The sequence below is a fragment of the Eptatretus burgeri genome, chromosome 10, assembly GCF_056783735.1.
Source record: "Eptatretus burgeri isolate ZD-2024b chromosome 10, Ebu_testis_v1, whole genome shotgun sequence".
In the NCBI taxonomy this organism is placed as follows: domain Eukaryota; kingdom Metazoa; phylum Chordata; class Myxini; order Myxiniformes; family Myxinidae; genus Eptatretus; species Eptatretus burgeri.
Genome location: NC_140970.1, coordinates 50425307 through 50447896, shown reverse-complemented (window position 1 = coordinate 50447896; position 22590 = coordinate 50425307). Strand labels below are relative to the sequence as shown.

Here is a 22590-nt window from a genome sequence, read left to right as displayed (position 1 = left end):
GGAATTTTCAAAATCGGAGATGGTTACTGTCTGTGCAGGGTACTTTTACATATATATGCCAAGTTTCAGGAAGTTTCGATGAAAACTGTTGGCTGTGAAACAAAAAAAGTCCACAAGAAGAAGATGAAGAACAACAACGTGAGTAAGACTTCAAGATCCTCCACGAGGATCTAAAAATCCTGAGCAAATACATATTGATAATTTTCAATTTCGTTCGCACAAGCAACAGAAACTTAGACCACTGTATAATGTTTTGGCACTGGTAATCATTATTCCACCTCAAAACCAAAAAATCCGGAGTTTCTATGTGTTGTGCTCAAATTGAAGAGACTTTCAGCCTTTTTACACCATTGTTTAACCAAGCTTCGTGTCTACGTAAAAACTGCTTGATGAATCAACGCGACACTATTCACTAATCCACGTTGTAAGCCGATGCATCATGGATGGAAGATGTGTGGAGATTTCTCAGGATCTCTAACAATTGCAAATCCACATATTCAGATGCGAGAGGGATGCATAGCATCTGCTGCATGATGTTCTTGTATGCAGAATCCAGGCTCATGGAAGAGCGAGGAGACAAAACGGAAAACGGCAATGCACTGACTGTGCGGTAGTGGGCCACAGGTGGACAAAAACAAGCAATGAACGGGGAAAGAGGATACGGAGTAGGAGAGGAAACCTGAAAGAGACAGGATTGGGCTAGGTAGGGTTAATGAGAGTAGAAAAGATTGCAGGTAGGGTTCAGAGATAGCATGAGATGGTACTGCAGTGCACTATCTGCTTCAATACCTGCAGCTAGCTAGTAGAGTGGGGTATAACTGAATCAGGACGACGGTTTCATAAGCCAGGTTTTTTTGGGGGGGGGGAGAAGACCAAGAGAGTTGAGGAGAAACAAGGACATGGGCGGGTTCTGCAAACGGCAAATGCGATTGGTTGTGGTGATGTAAAATGCTGTAATATTTTGTCCAAGTACTGTTAAACGGCAGGGTTTTGAAAGTGTCAATATAAGGTGATTTGTTTTCTTCAGTGTTCAGGTACTGCATATAGTTAAAATGAATTAAAATAAAGATTTTAAAGGTTGTCGAAAACATTTTTTTGGAAGTTTTCCACCGTTGATGCAGCATCTTTTACACCACCTTATCTAACGCGCTACATTAGTTCTTCGTGCCTGTTGTTTGTGTCCTTTATGACATCCTTAAAAACAGTAAGTTTTCTGTTTGGAATGATTTTCAATTTTGTTTGACCGCCAGACAGGTAGACAGACTAAATTTTTTTTTTTTATCTCACTCCTCTCTTCCCATGCTCCATTGAGCCGAATTCAGAGCCAAGGTACTGTTAAACTGCACATTTGTTTTTCAATTCATGTTCAAAATGTAACATTTCGATTTTAGGGTACGTCAAGCTTGTGTAATCAGGTCAGGTCAGGTATGGGAGCATGTGCCAGAACAGCACGTCGCTGCGTCCACTTTCCGCCGGTACTCCAGGGGCCTCCGTCTGGCCATCCCCCAGGCAGATGCCAGGCCCATCCCCATCTCCTTGAGATGATGGTCAACCTGTTGCAACCATGAGGCACGTGGTCGACCCACTGGCCTCCTCCACTCATGAGACTCCCTCGCTGAGAGAATCTGGTGAGCAGGATCAGAGTCAGGAAAACGAGCCACATGTCCATACAGCCGCAACTGACGCTCACGGACTATGCAGGTAACAAATCTCATCCGAGTCTCTCTCAGCAACCGCTCGTTGGACACAAAATCCGACCAGCGATAGCCAAGGATTCTCCGAAGAAAACTGGTACCAAAGGAATTAAGTCTCCGTCTCAGATCCTTGGTCAGAGTCCAAGTCTCGCACCCATAGAGCAAGACTGGAAGCACCAAGGACCAGAAGACTCGGACTTTCGTCCTCCCGCACAGGTACCGGCAGCGCCACACCCCATGATCCAGTGAATTCATGACTCCCAAGGCCCGACCCAGACGTCTATTGACCTCTGACTCGCAGCCAGCAGAGACATGAATATCACTGCCAAGGTAAGTGAATCTCTCCACGACCTCAACATCCTCACCACAAACAGACACAGACAGGACAGCAGCATCCAAGATGTCACCGAAAGCCTGGATCTTAGTTTTGACCCAAGAAACCCGTAATCCCAACGGCTCCGACTCCTCATTCAGCACCTCGAGGGCCCCCAAGAGGATGTCTAAAGTCTCCGCGAAGATGACTGCATCATCTGCAAAGTCAAGGTCCGAGATCTTGACATTCCCAAATGACGCACCGCAACTAGATCTCTCCGACATCCTCCCTAGAATCCAGTCCATACAAGTGCTGAAAAGTGTGGGGGCAAGTACACATCCCTGACGAACTCCAGTAACAACTGGAAATAAGTCAGAGATGGTACCACCACACTTCACAGCACTCTCAGTACCAGAGTAGAGTTCAGACATCAGATCGATCAGTTTTGGTGGCACCCCACGAAGACCAAGAATCCTCCAGAGGACATCCCGATTCACTGAATCGAACGCTTTACAGAGATCAACATAGGCTGCAAGCAGCCCGTGCCGAAACTCTCGTCTGCGTTCGGTGAGGACACGAAGTGCAAGGATACGGTCAATCGTTGACCTCTTTGGTGTAAAGCCTGCCTGCTCTGGACGCTGGTGCTCAAGCAGATGGTGGCGAACCCTATCGAGAATTATCCAAGCAAAGACCTTGCCCGGCACTGAGAGCAGCGTCACCCTTCGGTAGTTGTTGCAGTCTTGGCGATCACCCTTCCCTTTCCAGAGAGGGACAACAAGGCCCCTCTTCCAGTCAGTTGGGATGATGCCTGTGTTCCAGGCAGAGCACAAAACTGCATGCAACGACACGAGTGCAGCATTTCCACCAGCCTTGAGAAGTTCGGCATGGATGCCACAGATCCCTGGAGCTTTGCCCCGTTTCAACTGGTTCAACGCAGCCCGTGTTTCCACAAGCGTAGGTGGACCACAGTTGATTCGAGGGTCAGCAACAGGGATTGTAACACCCTTGACGTCCAACTCGTCAGTTGGGGGATCAGCCTGGTACAACCGCTCAAAGTAACCGGCCCAGCGGGCCTTCACTTCAGACTCCTCTGTCAAGAGCCTACCACTCTCTGCTCGAACTGTAGTGCTCCGAGGGATGGACTTGGAAGAACGTAATGCGCGAATTCCCCTGTAAGCGGGACGAGAATCACCTGTCCACAGGTGATGCTCTACCCCCTCACAGATTCCTTGCACATAGGCCTCCTTGTCCACCCTCAGTGCACGTACAGTTTTACGCCTCAGCTCCCTGAACAGCTCAGCTCTGCCATTCAGCCTGGCCCTGCGAGTCTGGTCAATGGTATCTAGTGTCCCTTGAGAGACAAAATTCTTCTTTGCCCTGCGGTGAGCTCCAAGGCATTACACCGGCAACATCAAGGACGGTGGTCTTGAAGGCGCTCCACAACTCTTCAGGACCCCCCAAAGCACCCAGACTCCCCAAGTGTCCACTCAGCCTGTTCGCAAACTCCTCAGCTACTCTCTCATCCCTGAGCTTGGCAACATCCAGCCTCGGCTGGGATGGTACCATTCTCCAGGATTTAAGGTGCAGCTTTAGAATTGCTACAACAAGCCTGTGGTCAGTATTGAGGAACTGAGCACTCCGGTAGACCCTGCAGTTCTGGATCATCCTCCAACGACCGTCAATGAGGACATGGTCAATCTCCTTTGCCACACCGCCAGCGTTGGAATACCAAGTCCAGCGATGAGCTTGTGGGCGCTGAAACCATGAACCAGCCACCCTAAGTCCATGACTTCTTGCAAAGTCAAGGAACTTAGTGCTATTCTGGTTCATAGTTCCTGACCGATGGGGACCAACACACACCTCATAACCATCCCTATCAGTTCCAGTCGATGCATTGAAATCCCCCAAGACTAGAAGTGTATCTCGTCTGGGGCACTGATCAACCACAGACTCGAGTGTGGCGTAGAATGCATCCTTCACGGTGAGATCACTCGCCTCAGTCGGAGCATAAACAGAGACCAGGGAAATGACACCTAAGGAGTGACGAATCCTTAATCTCATAATACGCTCGTTGACCGGTGTTACCTCAATTATCATTGGGGTCAGCTTATTGGACACAGCTACAGCAACTCCTTGGGTATGGTAACCATCAGAGCGACCAGACCAATAGTAGGTGTAACCACCCACCATTATCTCGCCGCAATCCGGTCTCCGAACCTCAGAGAGAGCTGCAATCCCGATGTCCAAACGCTTGAGCTCAGATGATAACAGAGACAGGTGATCATCCTCTCTTAGGGATAGGACATTCCAGGCACCCACCCGAAGGGACCGCCTCAGGTTAACCCAAGGAGACCGCCGTCTGGTGGACGACACCTCAGCACCACTCCGACACACTCTCCCGCAATCTGACCTGGGAATGTTACCCCATGGTTTCCCTCCTATCAAAGATTGGGGGTCCCGAAGGCTTTGCCCCAATCCCGTCATCCGGTGAGCTGCCCTGCGAAGGGAAGCTGCACAGGAGGTACTCCCACGGAGTGGGTTTTCAGATTTTTTTGCGTTTTTGCGTTTTGTGGAATGAAGGGTTTTACGGTGGCCGGAGTGCAAATCCTGCCACCAACCTCCTAATAAGAAGTGACCCAACTGCAGGAGGACGTCCGCAGACACAGTTGGGCACTAGATATGGATGGCCGTTGGCTCACAAGGAGCTCCTCCGCCCTTTGACAGGTTTTGTTTTTAATCCTGCTGGGTGTCCATATCCAAACACCCTCCTCACCAGAAAACCTGGTGGAGGAGACGGTTTAGTCGCCGACAACCCGACCATGGAACAGGTTAGTACAGGTTTACATGGTACCTGTAGCAGGTCACAGATCGAACCTGACCTGACTCAGGTCACAAGCTTGTGTAATGGTTGCCAACCTACGGTCTTTTACCCCTGCTCTATCTTTTTCAAATGCTGAACGTCAAGCAAGGAAGAGGCACCTACCATTTTTAAGGTCTTTGGTATAACTCAGCCAGGGTTTGAACCACCCACCTCTCATACTGACAGCAGAAGTTCTAGCCATTATAATGCCACCGAGATGAGGGAGTTTAGTACAGAACAGACCGAGCAGCATGGTCTGTAATAAAAGACGGGGTATGGGAGCTGGTAGGACAGGAGGTTAGCGTGAATAAAAAGATCAGGAATGGAAAAGGGAGACACCATGAGATGGCAAACTACAAATTTGAAGCAGTGCAGGGAGGAACATGGTTGGACACAACCAGGGTGACCAGCTTTCATTTAAAGGAACATGACACTTAGGTGGGGGTCAAGTGGGCTGCCATAGGCCCCCTTGCAAGGTGAAGGGGTAATGCCCCGTTCTGGGGTCATGGGCGAAGTTCCTGAAGCTGTGAGGTTTGAAGTACAGTATTTCAATAAGTTATAATCAAGGTTTTTAAAGTATTTAAATAAACAGGTTTTTGCATCGTTATGTGCTAAAATATATCCGGTCGTGTTGACACCAGAAGAGGGGATGACTCGTATTGTAGCTGGAGGTAGGAGGAGATGCAAAAAAGATTTGTGGCGTGGGAACTATGAGGGTTTGCTGACCGTCAAGACCGGTGGTCGTCATTGCTCTCAGACCGTTGTTCTGTAAAGACATCCTGTGGTGTTCAATCCTTGAATAGGCGATCACAACGAAAGACTAGGTAACAGTTTTAAGAACAGTATTTCAATAAGTTACGAGGTTTTAAGCATTGTGAGGTCACAATGTGTATGTACAGGTTAGCCGAGCCATCATAATTGGCATCAAGTCCGAAACAAGTAAAAATACTTAGTGGATGGGACAAATGGTATACGGGGAAGGCATAAAACATGATGTGGGACACCGAGGTATACAACACGACGATGGGCGGTGTACTGTACAGGAAAGCAATTGGGAGTTGTGTGTTTGCATTGGGGTGGCATTAGGGGGGGGTCCTCAGCAGAGTGCACTGTAAAAAGCATGACGAGAGTGAATACTGCAACATTGAAACATTTCTCCACAACCTCACCCAAGATGTCGTTTCCTGTGTGCCTTTGATTAGTGACCAGAACATTGATTGGTTCAAATAAGAGCCGAGCAATTTGCCAGAAAGCAAGCTTCGATCACTCCCATTACTACGATTACATTTCTATCTTCTCTTTTAACCTCATCCTTACTAGGCCATGATTCAGTTACTGCCTTCTCATATCCAGATTATTATTTATTTTATTTTCATTTGGCCTATGAATGTCACTGATGATGGCAGAACTCACAGGCAGTTTAACTGTGTGCTGCTGTGGATTTGTCAGCCAGTGCTGTGCCAGCCTTCATGCCCAAGCCAAGCTGAACACGCATGCACAATAACGCCTTTCAGCTGCGTCACCTCATTCCACAAGACTCTCTGTGACCTTTTAGATGGGGGTTTACGACCAAACTCTCTCCAAGCCTGTTTGTGACCTCAACAACCACTTCACATTATTCTTTATGAAATCTTTCCATGAACCTTGACCTATATATATCAAACAAGCACAACAACAGGCTGCATTCAAAGTGGTCAGCATATAACCCACATGATGGCCATTTCAGAAGAGTGCTTAACATAAAAAAACCACTAAAAAACTTTAGTTCTGAGGTCCAGGACACAAACAAAATCTCATGTTACACTTTAATTGGACAAATGGTGGATCATTTTACAAATCATTAATGTTTCCTCACTATTTCAGATTTACAGGTATAGTGATCATTTTCAGGTATATTTTCAAGTATCATGAGCATTTTCAGGCATCGTGATCATTTTCAGGTATCGTTAGCATTATCAGGTATATTTTCAGGTATAGTTCGCATTATCAGGTATAGTTAGCACTTTCAGGTATAGTGATCATTTTCAGGTACAGTTATCATTTTCAGGTATATTTTCAGATATAGTGGTCATTTTCAGGTGTAGTTTCAGGCATCGTGATCATTTTCAGGTATATTTAGCATTATCAGGTGTAGTTTCAGGCATCGTGATCATTTTCAGGTATATTTAGCATTATCAGGTATATTTTCAGGTATAGTTATCATTTTAAGGTAGAGTTTCCGGTATAGTTATCATTTTCAGGTATAGTTATAATTTTGAGATAGTTATCATTTTCAGGTATAGTGACCATTTTCAGGTATAGTTAGCATTTTCAGGTATATTTTCAGGTGTAGTTATCATTTTCAGGTATAGTTAGCATTTTCAGGTATAGTTTCAGGTATAGTTAGCATTTTCAGGTATTGTTATCATTTTCAGGTATATTTTCAGATATAGTGGTCATTTTCAGGTGGAGTTTCAGGCATCGTGATCATTTTCAGGTATATTTAGCATTATCAGGTATATTTTCAGGTATAGTTTTCATTTTAAGGTAGAGTTTCCAGTATAGTTATCATTTTGAGGTATAGTGATCATTTTCAGGTATAGTTAGCATTATCAGGTATATTTTCAGGTGTAGTTATCATTTTCAGGTATATTTTCAGGTATAGTTATCATTCTCAGGTATTGTTATCATTTTCAGGTATATTATCAGGTATAGCTAGCATCACCAGGTATAGTCTCCGGTATCGTGATAACTTTCTGGTATGGTGGTTCAACAAGAGCACTGGAGCAGCTGCTGAAACAAACTGCACGAAACCGTTTCATTTCAGGATTCTTTTCTTTTTGCAAACGACGCCAGAACGCCATTGATTAGTCATGAGTGTTACCTGCACGATGAGCAATCCGTGAAATGACCGAAATTGACCCAAAGGTAGTTACTTCCACCTTATAATAATAGGGACTTCGAGTCATTTTGACGATGAAAGTGAACATCGTGACACCGAAACGAATGCCCAGCGCACTTACAAACGCACGTGTTTGCGTCATGGTCAGGTCAACGGCCGAACTACAATGAGTCGGTATTAGAGGAATGGAAGAATTTAATAAAATAAAAGTTTTGTTTTAAAAGTTCGAGAACCAAGCGGAGCTGTCAGTTAACGGAGCAGTAACCAGGAGTAAAGTGAGAAAGCGATCTGTCCGTCCGTCCGTCCGTCTGTCGAGCTTTCTGTCCCAGGCCGTCGTGTCTTCGAGACAAACTTTGTCCGTGTTTGGAGAGTGAAGGAAACTTTTGTCCCACCGAGAAACTGCCGAGCGGACATTACCTGCTCGGCTCAGCCGCGGCCGCCTTCTCCGTCCATGTACCGGATCGCGGCTCCAACACGGCCCTCGGACATCGCCCAGGTAAACAAACACCTGTGTCCGACAAGATAAATCCCGCACACTAATTGACACGACGTATCGCGTGCTCCATCCCTCGATCTAAACTTCTCCTTTTTACATCCTCCCCCCCCCCCCCGGACCCTCCATCAGCTGGCTCGAGCTGCCTCCGTCACTTCCGTGAACTTTTCACCATCTCGGGCTCAGAACCCGAGCGGGATCACTCGAAGTGAGCATCAGTCCGTTTACCTGGCCCCAGGTGTCCCCACTGTTTACCTGGCCCCAGGTGTCCCCGCCGTGCCCGTGGTCCGTTGGCCGAATGAACGCGTCTTTTGATCCGAATTGGCGGCACCGAGACCGGGAAGGTTTAATTAATTAATTGGCGAACTCGATTTACCTGTTGCCGACGGGATGACGGTGATCTTCCTCGGGTGTGACGCACACCAGCGTATGACGTCATGTTTAGGCACTACATCATCTCCATTTGTTCCAACGTGAGCGTGAACCCACAAACGTTGCTGAAGAGTAATTAAACCTGTGATCTCCATTTAAACTCATTTACCGAACTGTTTCGGTGTTACATACTCGGACGGTGACGTCATTGTGTAACATTGACCCGTCTTGGTTCGATTCCCGAGTCCCGACCCCAAACTGTCCGAATGCTGCTCCCATCGCGCCAACACGTTGCATCATGACAAAGTTCCCGAAGTGTTCGTCGTCATCATGATGCACGTCAAACCACGTGGTCTTGAATCGCCTTGGGGCACGTTAAAACATCCCGCTTGGTAACTTGCGTGGAGGGTCGGGTAGGGTCGGGAAGGGTCAGGAAGGGTCGGGTAGGGTAGGGTCGGATCGGGTAGGGAAGGGTCGGGTAGGGTAGGGTCGGGTAGGGTAGGGTCGGGAAGGGTCGGGAAGGGTCGGGAAGGGTCGGGTAGGGTCGGGAAGGGTCGGGAAGGGTCGGGAAATTGACAAGCTGAACAAGTTACACATTCCCGCCAAACTCGGCTCTCGTCAAACGCCTGTTCAGCCGGTTCGTGAAAGTCTTGGACTCAAAACTTTCCCCAGCTCCACATGGTGTGACAAATGAGGGCCTTGTAGAAGAAGAATAAAAAGTTATAATAACTAATATCTTAGCAATTTGTGCACTCGGCTGTGAAACTTTGGTTTTAAGACTTAGTTAGCCTTAACTTGATATCTTGATAAATTATCATCCTCTTTTAAAGAAGGAACAAAAACCCTGCAAACATACTGGAAACATTATTTAAAAGATATAATTACATTCACAAACTTCAACCCCACAGCAGAGTCACAGGCCACCCTCCATTTCAGTTACATTCACAAACATCAATCTTCCACTCTCGGCACAGGTAACCCTCCATTTCAGTTACATTCACAAACATCAATCTTCCACCCAAGTCACAGGTAACCCTCCATTTCAGTTACATTCACAAACATCAATCTTCCACCCAAGTCACAGGTAACCCTCCATTTCAGTTACATTCACAAACATCAATCTTCCACCCTAGTCACAGGTAACCCTCCATTTCAGTTACATTCACAAACATCAATCTTCCACCCAAGTCACAGGTAACCCTCCATTTCAGTTACATTCACAAACATCAATCTTCCACCCTAGTCACAGGTAACCCTCCATTTTAGTTACATTCACAAACATCAATCTTCCACCCAAGTCACAGGTAACCCTCCATTTCAGTTACATTCACAAACATCAATCTTCCACCCAAGTCATAGGTAAACCCCCATTTCTGTGACATTCACAAACATCAATCTTCCACCCAAGTCACAGGTAACCCTCCATTTTAGTTACATTCACAAACATCAATCTTCCACCCAAGTCACAGGTAACCCTCCATTTCAGTTACATTCACAAACATCAATCTTCCACCCAAGTCACAGGTAACCCTCCATTTCAGTTACATTCACAAACATCAATCTTCCACTCTAGTCACAGGTAACCCTCCATTTCAGTTACATTCACAAACATCAATCTTCCACCCAAGTCACAGGTAACCCTCCATTTCAGTTACATTCACAAACATCAATCTTCCACCCTAGTCACAGGTAACCCTCCATTTTAGTTACATTCACAAACATCAATCTTCCACCCAAGTCACAGGTAACCCTCCATTTCAGTTACATTCACAAACATCAATCTTCCACTCTCGTCACAGGTAACCCTCCATTTCAGTTACATTCACAAACATCAATCTTCCACCCAAGTCACAGGGAACCCTCCATTTCAGTTACATTCACAAACATCAATCTTCCACCCAAGTCACAGGGAACCCTTCATTTCAGTTACATTCACAAACATCAATCTTCCACCCAAGTCACAGATAACCCTCCATTTTAGTTACATTCACAAACATCAATCTTCCACCGTAGTCACAGGGAACCCTCCATTTCAGTTACATTCATAAACATCAATCTTCCACCCAAGTCACAGGTAACCCTCCATTTCAGTTACATTCACAAACATCAATCTTCCACCCTAGTCACAGGTAACCCTCTATTTCAGTTACATTCACAAACATCAATCTTCCACCCAAGTCACAGGTAACCCTCCATTTCAGTTACATTCACAAACATCAATCTTCCACCCTAGTCACAGGTAACCCTCTATTTCAGTTACATTCACAAACATCAATCTTCCACCCAAGTCACAGGTAACCCTCTATTTCAGTTACATTCACAAACATCAATCTTCCACCCTAGTCACAGGTGACCCTCCATTTCAGTTACATTCACAAACATCAATCTTCCACCCTAGTCACAGGTAACCCTCCATTTCAGTTACATTCACAAACATCAATCTTCCACCCAAGTCACAGGTAACCCTCTATTTCAGTTACATTCACAAACATCAATCTTCCACCCTAGTCACAGGTGACCCTCCATTTCAGTTACATTCACAAACATCAATCTTCCACCCTAGTCACAGGTAACCCTCCATTTTAGTTACATTCACAAACATCAATCTTCCACCCTAGTCACAGGTAACCCTCCATTTTAGTTACATTCACAAACATCAATCTTCCACCCAAGTCACAGGGAACCCTCCATTTCAGTTACATTCACAAACATCAATCTTCCACCCAAGTCACAGGTAACCCTCCATTTCAGTTACATTCACAAACATCAATCTTCCACCCAAGTCACAGGGAACCCTCCATTTCAGTTACATTCACAAACATCAATCTTCCACCCAAGTCACAGGTCACCCTCCATTTCAGTTACATTCACAAACATCAATCTTCCACCCAAGTCACAGGTGACCCTCCATTTCAGTTTCATTCACAAACATCAATCTTCCACCCGAGTCACAGGTGACCCTCCATTTCAGTTACATTCACAAACATCAATCTTCCACCCTAGTCACAGGTAACCCTCCATTTTAGTTACATTCACAAACATCAATCTTCCACCCTAGTCACAGGTAACCCTCCATTTTAGTTACATTCACAAACATCAATCTTCCACCCAAGTCACAGGTAACCCTCCATTTCAGTTACATTCACAAACATCAATCTTCCACCCAAGTCACAGGTAACCCTCCATTTCAGTTACATTCACAAACATCAATCTTCCACCCAAGTCACAGGTAACCCTCCATTTTAGTTACATTCACAAACATCAATCTTCCACCCAAGTCACAGGTAACCCTCCATTTCAGTTACATTCACAAACATCAATCTTCCACCCAAGTCACAGGGAACCCTCCATTTCAGTTACATTCACAAACATCAATCTTCCACCCAAGTCACAGGTAACCCTCCATTTCAGTTACATTCACAAACATCAATCTTCCACCCAAGTCACAGGTGACCCTCCATTTCAGTTTCATTCACAAACATCAATCTTCCACCCGAGTCACAGGTGACCCTCCATTTCAGTTACATTCACAAACATCAATCTTCCACCCTAGTCACAGGTAACCCTCCATTTTAGTTACATTCACAAACATCAATCTTCCACCCAAGTCACAGGTAACCCTCCATTTCTGTTACATTCACAAACATCAATCTTCCACCCAAGTCACAGGTAACCCTCCATTTTAGTTACATTCACAAACATCAATCTTCCACCCAAGTCATAGGTAAACCCCCATTTCTGTTACATTCACAAACATCGATCTTCCACCCAAGTCACAGGTAACCCTCCATTTCAGTTACATTCACAAACATCAATCTTCCACCCTCGTCACAGGTAACCCTCCATTTTAGTTACATTCACAAACATCAATCTTCCACCCAAGTCACAGGTAACCCTCCATTTCAGTTACATTCACAAACATCAATCTTCCACTCTAGTCACAGGTAACCCTCCATTTCAGTTACATTCACAAACATCAATCTTCCACCCAAGTCACAGGTAACCCTCCATTTCAGTTACATTCACAAACATCAATCTTCCACCCAAGTCACAGGTAACCCTCCATTTCAGTTACATTCACAAACATCAATCTTCCACTCTAGTCACAGGTAACCCTCCATTTCAGTTACATTCACAAACATCAATCTTCCACCCAAGTCATAGGTAAACCCCCATTTCTGTGACATTCACAAACATCAATCTTCCACCCAAGTCACAGGGAACCCTCCATTTTAGTTACATTCACAAACATCAATCTTCCACCGTAGTCACAGGGAACCCTCCATTTCAGTTACATTCACAAACATCAATCTTCCACCCAAGTCACAGGTAACCCTCCATTTCAGTTACATTCACAAACATCAATCTTCCACCCAAGTCACAGGGAACCCTCCATTTCAGTTACATTCACAAACATCAATCTTCCACCCAAGTCACAGGTAACCCTCCATTTCAGTTACATTCACAAACATCAATCTTCCACCCAAGTCACAGGTAACCCTCCATTTTAGTTACATTCACAAACATCAATCTTCCACCCAAGTCACAGGTAACCCTCCATTTCAGTTACATTCACAAACATCAATCTTCCACCCAAGTCACAGGTAACCCTCCATTTCAGTTACATTCACAAACATCAATCTTCCACCCAAGTCACAGGTAACCCTCCATTTCAGTTACATTCACAAACATCAATCTTCCACCCAAGTCATAGGTAAACCCCCATTTCTGTTACATTCACAAACATCAATCTTCCACCCAAGTCACAGGGAACCCTCCATTTCAGTTACATTCACAAACATCAATCTTCCACCCAAGTCACAGGTAACCCTCCATTTCAGTTACATTCACAAACATCAATCTTCCACCCTAGTCACAGGTAACCCTCCATTTTAGTTACATTCACAAACATCAATCTTCCACCCAAGTCACAGGTAACCCTCCATTTCAGTTACATTCACAAACATCAATCTTCCACCCAAGTCACAGGTAACCCTCCATTTCAGTTACATTCACAAACATCAATCTTCCACTCTAGTCACAGGTAACCCTCCATTTCAGTTACATTCACAAACATCAATCTTCCACCCAAGTCACAGGGAACCCTCCATTTTAGTTACATTCACAAACATCAATCTTCCACCGTAGTCACAGGGAACCCTCCATTTCAGTTACATTCACAAACATCAATCTTCCACCCAAGTCACAGGTAACCCTCCATTTCAGTTACATTCATAAACATCAATCTTCCACCCAAGTCACAGGTAACCCTCCATTTCAGTTACATTCACAAACATCAATCTTCCACCCTAGTCACAGGTAACCCTCTATTTCAGTTACATTCACAAACATCAATCTTCCACCCAAGTCACAGGTAACCCTCTATTTCAGTTACATTCACAAACATCAATCTTCCACCCAAGTCACAGGTAACCCTCTATTTCAGTTACATTCACAAACATCAATCTTCCACCCGAGTCACAGGTAACCCTCCATTTCAGTTACATTCACAAACATCAATCTTCCACTCTAGTCACAGGTAACCCTCCATTTCAGTTACATTCACAAACATCAATCTTCCACCCAAGTCACAGGTAACCCTCCATTTTAGTTACATTCACAAACATCAATCTTCCACCCAAGTCACAGATAACCCTCCATTTTAGTTACATTCACAAACATCAATCTTCCACCCTAGTCACAGGTGACCCTCCATTTCAGTTACATTCACAAACATCAATCTTCCACCCTATTCACAGGTAACCCTCCATTTTAGTTACATTCACAAACATCAATCTTCCACTCTAGTCACAGGTAACCCTCCATTTCAGTTACATTCACAAACATCAATCTTCCACCCAAGTCATAGGTAAACCCTCCATTTCAGTTACATTCACAAACATCAATCTTCCACCCAAGTCACAGGGAACCCTCCATTTCAGTTACATTCACAAACATCAATCTTCCACCCAAGTCACAGGTGACCCTCCATTTCAGTTTCATTCACAAACATCAATCTTCCACCCGAGTCACAGGTGACCCTCCATTTCAGTAACATTCACAAACATCAATCTTCCACCCTCGTCACAGGTAACCCTCTATTTCAGTTACATTCACAAACATCAATCTTCCACCCAAGTCACAGGTAACCCTCTATTTCAGTTACATTCACAAACATCAATCTTCCACCCAAGTCACAGGTAACCCTCCATTTCAGTTACATTCACAAACATCAATCTTCCACCCTAGTCACAGGTAACCCTCTATTTCAGTTACATTCACAAACATCAATCTTCCACCCAAGTCACAGGTAAACCTCCATTTCCGTTACATTCACAAACATCAATCTTCCACCCAAGTCACAGGTAACCCTCCATTTCAGTTACATTCACAAACATCAATCTTCCACCCAAGTCACAGGGAACCCTCCATTTCAGTTACATTCACAAACATCAATCTTCCACCCAAGTCACAGGGAACCCTCCATTTCAGTTACATTCACAAACATCAATCTTCCACCCAAGTCACAGGTAACCCTCCATTTCAGTTACATTCACAAACATCAATCTTCCACCCTAGTCACAGGTAACCCTCCATTTTAGTTACATTCACAAACATCAATCTTCCACCCTAGTCACAGGTAACCCTCCATTTTAGTTACATTCACAAACATCAATCTTCCACCCAAGTCACAGGTAACCCTCCATTTCAGTTACATTCACAAACATCAATCTTCCACCCAAGTCACAGGTAACCCTCCATTTCAGTTACATTCACAAACATCAATCTTCCACCCAAGTCACAGGGAACCCTCCATTTCAGTTACATTCACAAACATCAATCTTCCACCCAAGTCACAGGTAACCCTCCATTTCAGTTACATTCACAAACATCAATCTTCCACCCAAGTCACAGGTAACCCTCCATTTCAGTTACATTCACAAACATCAATCTTCCACCCAAGTCACAGGTAACCCTCCATTTCAGTTACATTCACAAACATCAATCTTCCACTCTAGTCACAGGTAACCCTCCATTTCAGTTACATTCACAAACATCAATCTTCCACCCAAGTCATAGGTAAACCCTCCATTTCAGTTACATTCACAAACATCAATCTTCCACCCAAGTCACAGGGAACCCTCCATTTCAGTTACATTCACAAACATCAATCTTCCACCCTAGTCACAGGTAACCCTCTATTTCAGTTACATTCACAAACATCAATCTTCCACCCAAGTCACAGGTAACCCTCCATTTCAGTTACATTCACAAACATCAATCTTCCACCCTAGTCACAGGTAACCCTCCATTTTAGTTACATTCACAAACATCAATCTTCCACCCAAGTCACAGGTAACCCTCCATTTTAGTTACATTCACAAACATCAATCTTCCACCCAAGTCACAGGTAACCCTCCATTTCAGTTACATTCACAAACATCAATCTTCCACCCAAGTCACAGGTAACCCTCCATTTCAGTTACATTCACAAACATCAATCTTCCACCCAAGTCACAGGTAACCCTCCATTTCAGTTACATTCACAAACATCAATCTTCCACCCAAGTCACAGGTGACCCTCCATTTCAGTTACATTCACAAACATCAATCTTCCACCCAAGTCACAGGGAACCCTCCATTTCAGTTACATTCACAAACATCAATCTTCCACCCAAGTCACAGGTAACCCTCCATTTTAGTTACATTCACAAACATCAATCTTCCACCCTAGTCACAGGTAACCCTCCATTTTAGTTACATTCACAAACATCAATCTTCCACCCAAGTCACAGGTAAACCTCCATTTCCGTTACATTCACAAACATCAATCTTCCACCCAAGTCACAGGTAACCCTCCATTTCAGTTACATTCACAAACATCAATCTTCCACCCAAGTCACAGGTAAACCTCCATTTCCGTTACATTCACAAACATCAATCTTCCACCCAAGTCACAGGGAACCCTCCATTTCAGTTACATTCACAAACATCAATCTTCCACCCAAGTCACAGGTAACCCTCCATTTCAGTTACATTCACAAACATCAATCTTCCACCCAAGTCACAGGTAACCCTCCATTTCAGTTACATTCACAAACATCAATCTTCCACCCAAGTCACAGGTAACCCTCCATTTTAGTTACATTCACAAACATCAATCTTCCACCCAAGTCACAGGTAACCCTCCATTTCAGTTACATTCACAAACATCAATCTTCCACCCAAGTCATAGGTAAACCCCCATTTCTGTGACATTCACAAACATCAATCTTCCACCCAAGTCACAGGTAACCCTCCATTTTAGTTACATTCACAAACATCAATCTTCCACCCAAGTCACAGGTAACCCTCCATTTCAGTTACATTCACAAACATCAATCTTCCACCCAAGTCACAGGTAACCCTCCATTTCAGTTACATTCACAAACATCAATCTTCCACCCAAGTCACAGGTAACCCTCCATTTCAGTTACATTCACAAACATCAATCTTCCACCCTAGTCACAGGTAACCCTCCATTTTAGTTACATTCACAAACATCAATCTTCCACCCAAGTCACAGGTAACCCTCCATTTCAGTTACATTCACAAACATCAATCTTCCACCCAAGTCACAGGTAACCCTCCATTTCAGTTACATTCACAAACATCAATCTTCCACCCAAGTCACAGGGAACCCTCCATTTCAGTTACATTCACAAACATCAATCTTCCACCCAAGTCACAGGGAACCCTCCATTTCAGTTACATTCACAAACATCAATCTTCCACCCAAGTCACAGGGAACCCTCCATTTCAGTTACATTCACAAACATCAATCTTCCACCCAAGTCACAGGTAACCCTCCATTTCAGTTACATTCACAAACATCAATCTTCCACCCAAGTCACAGGTAACCCTCCATTTTAGTTACATTCACAAACATCAATCTTCCACCCAAGTCACAGGTAACCCTCCATTTCAGTTACATTCACAAACATCAATCTTCCACTCTAGTCACAGGTAACCCTCCATTTCAGTTACATTCACAAACATCAATCTTCCACCCAAGTCATAGGTAAACCCCCATTTCTGTTACATTCACAAACATCAATCTTCCACCCAAGTCACAGGGAACCCTCCATTTCAGTTACATTCACAAACATCAATCTTCCACCCAAGTCACAGGTAACCCTCCATTTCAGTTACATTCACAAACATCAATCTTCCACCCAAGTCACAGGTAACCCTCCATTTCAGTTACATTCACAAACATCAATCTTCCACCCTAGTCACAGGTAACCCTCCATTTTAGTTACATTCACAAACATCAATCTTCCACCCAAGTCACAGGGAACCCTCCATTTCAGTTACATTCACAAACATCAATCTTCCACCCTAGTCACAGGTAACCCTCCATTTTAGTTACATTCACAAACATCAATCTTCCACCCAAGTCACAGGTAAACCTCCATTTCCGTTACATTCACAAACATCAATCTTCCACCCAAGTCACAGGTAACCCTCCATTTCAGTTACATTCACAAACATCAATCTTCCACTCTAGTCACAGGTAACCCTCCATTTCAGTTACATTCACAAACATCAATCTTCCACCCAAGTCACAGGGAACCCTCCATTTCAGTTACATTCACAAACATCAATCTTCCACCCAAGTCACAGGGAACCCTCCATTTCAGTTACATTCACAAACATCAATCTTCCACCCAAGTCACAGGTAACCCTCCATTTCAGTTACATTCACAAACATCAATCTTCCACCCTAGTCACAGGTAACCCTCCATTTTAGTTACATTCACAAACATCAATCTTCCACCCAAGTCACAGGTAACCCTCCATTTCAGTTACATTCACAAACATCAATCTTCCACCCAAGTCACAGGTAACCCTCCATTTCAGTTACATTCACAAACATCAATCTTCCACCCAAGTCATAGGTAAACCCCCATTTCTGTTACATTCACAAACATCAATCTTCCACCCAAGTCACAGGGAACCCTCCATTTCAGTTACATTCACAAACATCAATCTTCCACCCAAGTCACAGGTAACCCTCCATTTCAGTTACATTCACAAACATCAATCTTCCACCCAAGTCACAGGGAACCCTCCATTTCAGTTACATTCACAAACATCAATCTTCCACCCTAGTCACAGGTAACCCTCCATTTTAGTTACATTCACAAACATCAATCTTCCACCCAAGTCACAGGTAACCCTCCATTTCAGTTACATTCACAAACATCAATCTTCCACCCAAGTCACAGGTAACCCTCCATTTCAGTTACATTCACAAACATCAATCTTCCACCCTAGTCACAGGTAACCCTCCATTTTAGTTACATTCACAAACATCAATCTTCCACCCAAGTCACAGGTAACCCTCCATTTCAGTTACATTCACAAACATCAATCTTCCACTCTCGTCACAGGTAACCCTCCATTTCAGTTACATTCACAAACATCAATCTTCCACCCAAGTCACAGGGAACCCTCCATTTCAGTTACATTCACAAACATCAATCTTCCACCCAAGTCACAGGTAACCCTCCATTTCAGTTACATTCACAAACATCAATCTTCCACCCTAGTCACAGGTAACCCTCCATTTCAGTTACATTCACAAACATCAATCTTCCACCCTAGTCACAGGTAACCCTCCATTTTAGTTACATTCACAAACATCAATCTTCCACCCAAGTCACAGGGAACCCTCCATTTCAGTTACATTCACAAACATCAATCTTCCACCCAAGTCACAGGGAACCCTCCATTTCAGTTACATTCACAAACATCAATCTTCCACCCAAGTCACAGGGAACCCTCCATTTCAGTTACATTCACAAACATCAATCTTCCACCCAAGTCACAGGGAACCCTCCATTTCAGTTACATTCACAAACATCAATCTTCCACCCTAGTCACAGGTAACCCTCCATTTTAGTTACATTCACAAACATCAATCTTCCACCCAAGTCACAGGTAACCCTCCATTTCAGTTACATTCACAAACATCAATCTTCCACCCAAGTCACAGGTAACCCTCCATTTCAGTTACATTCACAAACATCAATCTTCCACTCTAGTCACAGGTAACCCTCCATTTCAGTTACATTCACAAACATCAATCTTCCACCCAAGTCATAGGTAAACCCCCATTTCTGTTACATTCACAAACATCAATCTTCCACCCAAGTCACAGGGAACCCTCCATTTCAGTTACATTCACAAACATCAATCTTCCACCCAAGTCACAGGTAACCCTCCATTTCAGTTACATTCACAAACATCAATCTTCCACCCAAGTCACAGGGAACCCTCCATTTTAGTTACATTCACAAACATCAATCTTCCACCGTAGTCACAGGGAACCCTCCATTTCAGTTACATTCATAAACATCAATCTTCCACCCAAGTCACAGGGAACCCTCCATTTCAGTTACATTCACAAACATCAATCTTCCACCCAAGTCACAGGGAACCCTCCATTTCAGTTACATTCACAAACATCAATCTTCCACCGTAGTCACAGGGAACCCTCCATTTCAGTTACATTCACAAACATCAATCTTCCACCCAAGTCACAGGTAACCCTCCATTTCAGTTACATTCACAAACATCAATCTTCCACTCTAGTCACAGGTAACCCTCCATTTCAGTTACATTCACAAACATCAATCTTCCACCCAAGTCACAGGGAACCCTCCATTTCTGTTACATTCACAAACATCAATCTTCCACCCAAGTCACAGGTAACCCTCCATTTCAGTTACATTCACAAACATCAATCTTCCACCCAAGTCACAGGGAACCCTCCATTTCAGTTACATTCACAAACATCAATCTTCCACCCTAGTCACAGGTAACCCTCCATTTTAGTTACATTCACAAACATCAATCTTCCACCCAAGTCACAGGTAACCCTCCATTTCAGTTACATTCACAAACATCAATCTTCCACCCAAGTCACAGGTAACCCTCCATTTCAGTTACATTCACAAACATCAATCTTCCACCCTAGTCACAGGTAACCCTCCATTTTAGTTACATTCACAAACATCAATCTTCCACCCAAGTCACAGGGAACCCTCCATTTCAGTTACATTCACAAACATCAATCTTCCACCCAAGTCACAGGTAACCCTCCATTTCAGTTACATTCACAAACATCAATCTTCCACCCAAGTCACAGGGAACCCTCCATTTCAGTTACATTCACAAACATCAATCTTCCACCCAAGTCACAGGTAACCCTCCATTTCAGTTACATTCACAAACATCAATCTTCCACCCTCGTCACAGGTAACCCTCCATTTTAGTTACATTCACAAACATCAATCTTCCACCCAAGTCACAGGGAACCCTCCATTTCAGTTACATTCACAAACATCAATCTTCCACCCTCGTCACAGGTAACCCTCCATTTTAGTTACATTCACAAACATCAATCTTCCACCCAAGTCACAGGTAACCCTCCATTTCAGTTACATTCACAAACATCAATCTTCCACTCTAGTCACAGGTAACCCTCCATTTCAGTTACATTCACAAACATCAATCTTCCACCCTAGTCACAGGTAACCCTCCATTTTAGTTACATTCACAAACATCAATCTTCCACCCAAGTCACAGGGAACCCTCCATTTCAGTTACATTCACAAACATCAATCTTCCACCCAAGTCACAGGTAACCCTCCATTTCAGTTACATTCACAAACATCAATCTTCCACCCAAGTCACAGGTAACCCTCCATTTCAGTTACATTCACAAACATCAATCTTCCACCCTAGTCACAGGTAACCCTCCATTTTAGTTACATTCACAAACATCAATCTTCCACCCAAGTCACAGGTAACCCTCCATTTCAGTTACATTCACAAACATCAATCTTCCACCCTAGTCACAGGTAACCCTCCATTTTAGTTACATTCACAAACATCAATCTTCCACCCAAGTCACAGGGAACCCTCCATTTCAGTTACATTCACAAACATCAATCTTCCACCCAAGTCACAGGTAACCCTCCATTTCAGTTACATTCACAAACATCAATCTTCCACCCAAGTCATAGGTAAACCCCCATTTCTGTTACATTCACAAACATCAATCTTCCACCCAAGTCACAGGGAACCCTCCATTTCAGTTACATTCACAAACATCAATCTTCCACCCAAGTCACAGGTAACCCTCCATTTCAGTTACATTCACAAACATCAATCTTCCACCCAAGTCACAGGGAACCCTCCATTTCAGTTACATTCACAAACATCAATCTTCCACCCTAGTCACAGGTAACCCTCCATTTTAGTTACATTCACAAACATCAATCTTCCACCCAAGTCACAGGTAACCCTCCATTTCAGTTACATTCACAAACATCAATCTTCCACTCTAGTCACAGGTAACCCTCCATTTCAGTTACATTCACAAACATCAATCTTCCACCCAAGTCACAGGGAACCCTCCATTTTAGTTACATTCACAAACATCAATCTTCCACCGTAGTCACAGGGAACCCTCCATTTCAGTTACATTCACAAACATCAATCTTCCACCCAAGTCACAGGTAACCCTCCATTTCAGTTACATTCACAAACATCAATCTTCCACCCTAGTCACAGGTAACCCTCCATTTCAGTTACATTCACAAACATCAATCTTCCACCCTAGTCACAGGTAACCCTCCATTTTAGTTACATTCACAAACATCAATCTTCCACCCAAGTCACAGGTAACCCTCCATTTCAGTTACATTCACAAACATCAATCTTCCACTCTAGTCACAGGTAACCCTCCATTTCAGTTACATTCACAAACATCAATCTTCCACCCAAGTCACAGGGAACCCTCCATTTCAGTTACATTCACAAACATCAATCTTCCACCCAAGTCACAGGGAACCCTCCATTTCAGTTACATTCACAAACATCAATCTTCCACCCAAGTCACAGGTAACCCTCCATTTCAGTTAC

At 43.9% G+C, this 22590-nt stretch overlaps 1 protein-coding gene across 4 annotated transcripts in view; it reads right to left on the bottom strand.

The window, feature by feature from the left end:
* The window catches only part of LOC147018533 (uncharacterized), a 63517-nt gene extending 54545 nt beyond the window's left edge, over positions 1-8972 (bottom strand). The window contains exon 1 of one of the 4 annotated variants that reach the window (XM_085898268.1): positions 8837-8972. The gene's annotated coding sequence lies outside the window, so the exon portion shown is untranslated. Of the gene's footprint in view, positions 1-8165; positions 8351-8496; positions 8587-8617; positions 8800-8836 lie in introns of those variants that run through there. The other 3 variants (XM_085898270.1, XM_085898269.1, XM_085898267.1) reach the window with 3 other exon arrangements.
* Positions 8973-22590: the final 13618 nt, after the last annotated feature.